The following is a 5023-nucleotide window of genomic DNA, read 5'->3' on the forward strand; positions in this document are numbered from 1 at the left end:
CTGATTCAACACATAATGGCCGATACGTCTAACCCTGCTACACTGCAACAACTATTGATTGGTGTCAGGTTCAAATCAAGTGCCCATCAGTACTTCTGAACAATTATCAGCAAGAGTGAACTCTGCCTTGATACTGTGCTCAGTCATTTAAATCAAGAGCTGCTCATTGCTTTAAAAAAATCCCAGTCTTAAAATTGACAACCACGGGTTGCTATTGTATGCTTATTTTACACAGCTCATTTTGAGAAGGGCTGTATTGATGACCAAAATAAAAGATAGCGTTTGGTTTTGAGAGACTAGACCAATATTGAGAAACTTTGGTGTGAGATTTCAAGTTTAGATAGAAGCTGTTACTATGATTTGAAGAAAAAGAAATTCAGTGTTGGTATCTTTTTTTTTTTTCCTTTCCCTATGCAAAATGTGGCTACAATTCCCACTTGTCAAGAAAGAAATAACGTCTGAAGTTCTAGAGCACTCTGGTGATGAGGAATACAGTGGAACCGAACAAACTCGGGTCACGCAGCTTTATATTGACCTTGGGGGTTGTGCAGAAATCTGCAGATGGATGGGAAGAGGGATAGCCTGCCTGGCAGATTCAAAACCCTGCCGTAGCTGTGCTTGGTTTCAGTTCCCTTATCTCCAAGTGATGATGTTTATTAAAACCAAACTTGCTTTCCAGCCACCAGGAACTAACAGATGCCAGGGGTAACTTCTGCGACAGCAGCTCCCTCTGCAAGGCTTTGTGTGCAGGAGGAAGGGGCTGGCCGCAGGGGGTTACACCCTCTCGCAGGAAGCCCCTCGCCCCCTGCACAGCCCAGGGGGAGCGGAGCGGGAGGCTGACGAGGAACGGGGGTACGGAGGGCCGGGAGCACACGGCCACGGGGTGCAAGGAGAGGCTGAGCGAGAACAGTGCTGCCTTAGTCCTCCCGCCTTCCCCAAAAATCTCAAAAACGCTGCCAGAATGGGACAAACAGGAGCAGAGCAGGGAAAGAGAGGAGCAACAGCGCAGGAATGAGTGTATTTTTGGCTAGAGCGTGTTGCTATTTTGGGGCAAAGGGGCCTGAGTGAAAGCTGAGACTGAGCAACAAGGCAGAGGAAGGAAATATCTAGGAGAAAAATCCAGAAACTGAACTGGAGATATTTGCTGGGACTGGCCCAGATCAGGGTCTGTGAGCAGCAGCAGGGGAAGTTTTTCCTCATGCCCATCCGTGATGTACACAACAGCTGCTGCACTTCCCTCGAGCACGGATCAGTACCTTGTTACGCGTGAAAAGCAATATTTGGACAGGGCCATTAATCACTGCTATAGCAATTAATCACTGCTAAAGGGCCTTTTTATCTCTAATAATCTTCTTTTTGAAAGGGTGTCATGCAAACCTAGCTGTGCACACAGCTACCTCATGAAAACTGACGTAGAAACCAAACATTCAGCCCTGGACGTGAATTAACTTCCTGGACAGAAATGGAATTGTCAAAGGCACAAGTAAACCTCTGCTGCTTTGTTAGGCCAAAACATTACTGATTTTTAATTAACTTTGTTTTCATTCCTGTGTGAGGAATTTGAAGCAGGTAGTAAAAGAGAAAGGTGCTGAAAGACACAAGTTTGGAATGCAGCATCACATTTTAGGTCGAGGAAAACTAAGTCTATTTGACCAAGACTTTTGCTGGCACAGGAAAATTGAGTATTGTTGCTACTGAAAAATAAACCAAGCATACCTGTCTGTCCAAAACAAAGACCACTTTTATTATAGAGCAGCATCCACAAGCAGGCAGATTCTATTTCTGCAGCAGCTCCTCATAAATGAATCGCTGAACAGCGTTAACCTCAGCCCGGTTCTCCCATATACATAATGATCAAACACACTTTCACTAGCTGAGCCTGCAGCAAGGGATCAAGAGGTAGGATGGTGTTTGATGGTGTATTGATTAAAAACTGCAAGATACCAAGCTTCCCCCCCCCTTCCTGCTTATATACCTGTACAATAATAAGGCCAGTGTTATGCCAAACTAAGAACGTATGTTAAGGTAAAAACCACATTTCTCATTTCAGGAACAGAAGGAATCCTACTGTAGTCTTCCTCACTCATTTTTGTCATATGACTTGAGTAACAAAGGTGCCACAGATCAGATGCTGGTATCGCCACAGCCACGTGGAAACTATTTCCTGGACACCGTCACCTGAACCCTGCCCTGTTTAACCACGGAAAACGTCCTCTTCGGGAGGGGCTCTGCCTAAGGGGGGACAGACCAGATGCCTGCCAGGGAATTACGTTTCCTCTTCCTTAGCAGTTGAAAGACAAGGGGATTTTGCATTACTAAAATATTCTGTTGTATGAAGAAGCTTTTCATTCCACTTAGGATTGAACAATATGGGAAGTTTCAGCCCAAGAGGGAGGTGGATGCTGGTTTTGAAATGATAACAGCGGTGGAAATTCCTGCAAACACCCTGACCTTCTTTACCTTCTGTAGGTGAAAAGTGGAGTTGGGAAAGAGCAGCTGGTTCCTGAGGAGAAATGAACCCAAACCATGCAACCTGACAACGTAGCCAAGACCCCAAAGCCACACCTGGTGTGCATTTAAAGCAGTACTGCTGCTCAAATGGCACTTCTCCACCCTTTCAAGCACCTTCCGCAACTGTTTTCCTCCGCCACTGTACCACCCTGCTCCATGCAGCGCAAACATTTGAGTTCACTGATAATCTGAGCAGCCCGGACGAGGGAACTGCCCCTGGTGAAATTTTACCCAGCAGAAAAACAGAAGTGATTTTTTCAGCCTCATTAATCCCCTTGATGCAGCTCCCTGTGACAGCACCCGTTCTGCCGCTGCCGGGAGATGGTAGTGGGTACCCCAGGCGTGAGAGCGGAGAGCAGGGCTTTGTGTGGCGGCAGCCGTGGCCTGCGTGCACGCCGCAGCCTCCCCAGCACGGAACGACAATCTGGTCACGGCCCCGGCGGCTACAACTCGGTTCCCTGCCCAGGAGCTCTGGCAGGGGCTGCAGGTACAGCGGAACACAAAGCATAAAGGAGATAAAAGAGATCCACCCGGAGCAAGAGCGGATGCAGACAGCACCAGCGGGCACTGGGCTGCCGTAACAAGCAGCTTTTAACGAGGTATCGCACTGTGGATGCTGGGGGATCAGGCTCAATTTGCATTAGGCTACACAGCTTCAAAAACAGAGCCACCAGGAGAGGTGTAGCTAAACAAAACCCGGAACGGAAGGCAGTGGAACGATTTTCACAAAGTTTGTTCAAATAAAACTTAATAAAAAAAAAAAGGTCAAATAAAGATTAAATAATGTTTCATTCAAAAGAAAATAAAAGAAGCTGGGCTGGTTTAGAAAGAAAACATGACAGAAGCACATGTTTAACTTACTGAGCAAAAAAAGGAAAGTGTTATTGCAGGAAGAGCATATTAAACAGTAGAGAATTCAGCTTATGTTACCGTTCCCATCATCACTTTAAGAGATAGCTAATATTTTCCATATTTTCTATTTAATCAGATCAGTAAACATATCTGCGTTTCACTTGCCATAAACTGCATTATTTGTGAATAAAAGTGCATGCAAAAATTTCCTAATAATTTAAAAAAAATATTTCTTTAGGAACATTCAGGGACCATTTTGCTCTAAGCTGGGCTATATAATAAACTTTTAAAATCTTTATAATGGCACTGCAGGGAAGAGAGTTCTGGAAAACAATAAAGAGTCTAGGCAATTCTTCCTGCTACAGACTGGTGCAGGCTACCATCAGCAGCTTCACACACTCCCCCTCCTAACACCACCATTCCTGATTCCTGGGCCAAACGTTCATTCCTGGCTCGTATCTGCTCTGTTCAACGCTGCCTTTGGGCCCTGTACGCCCAGGACGTTTGTAGGCTGGGGGTTAACTCCTCCTCTTGGGTTATGCCCTGCGCAAAAAGGAGTGCAGGGGGCTAGGCGGGGGGCACCCAAATGCCCCTGCCAGAGATACAGAGCCTGTGCTGCAGCCTCTGCGAGGGCCGGGGCTGACAGCCCCCACAGCCCTGACACCCATGGCCGCACAGAGGGACGGGGCTGCCAGGCACGGCAGGGCAGAGCCTCTGGGGACGGCGCGAGCTGGGCTGGGCGGGTGGAAGAGAGGGACCCGGCTGCTCTGGGGAAGAACTGCCCCATCGGCCCAGTCTGGCCTGAATTCTCACCAAAATCCATCTCTAAGTACATTCCTGGGCAAGGGGCTCTCTGTTCTGCGTGCACCGAGCGTACGTGGAGAGGGAAGCGCCCACAGATGAGGCCGTTGGCGCCGTTTGCTCCCTCCTGCAACCAGGACGGCTGCCAGATGAATGCAGACACAGGGCCGGTGTGTGTCTGCACACGTGTGTGTGCGCGGGAGCAAAACAAGAGCGTGAAGGCCTCTGAGACAGGGAGACCCCACCAGCAAACCCAGGACACAGACTAGAAAAACCTCTTGGTCTCCTGGTTTCAAGTCGGGGGGACTCGTAGCCAAGGATGGCAGCCTCCAGGATCATGTACTAAAGCTTATGAAAACTCACTGAATTAAAACTTACAGCTGGAGCTTGCACATTCATTTGAGGAGTTCCCAGGAAGCTCCCGAGATGTTTACAGGTATTTTGCTGCAGCCTGAAAGAAGAAAAATACAGTGAAGAGGACTGCAAACAGATACAGCATGGAGCAGGGCTGCACTCCTGTCAACCCGAAACACAACCACTCTATGCGTTAATTAATAAGCAAAACTATCTGTCTCAAGGGTTAACGGTATCGTGATTGAGCATCCTCCAGCTCTCCAACCCTTCCTTAACAGGACCTGGGAGCCAGGAGTCCGGTCTGACCCCTTACAAAGGCCAGAGGGTTGAAATGTGGTACCTCTTAGCAAGCCTTCTCTGTAAGGCGGTGCAGTCCTGCTAAGGAAGAGGGGATGAAGTAGTGCCGCCCCGTACAGTAACGCCGGGAGGGAGCTCCCACCCGTGGCCGGGGCCGTGCCGCGGCCAGGGGCGGGAGCGGGGCCCGGGGACACACCGACCGCGGCCT

The sequence above is a fragment of the Athene cunicularia genome (genome assembly GCF_003259725.1).
Source record: "Athene cunicularia isolate RWA chromosome Z unlocalized genomic scaffold, athCun1 chrZ_part1, whole genome shotgun sequence".
Taxonomy (NCBI): domain Eukaryota; kingdom Metazoa; phylum Chordata; class Aves; order Strigiformes; family Strigidae; genus Athene; species Athene cunicularia.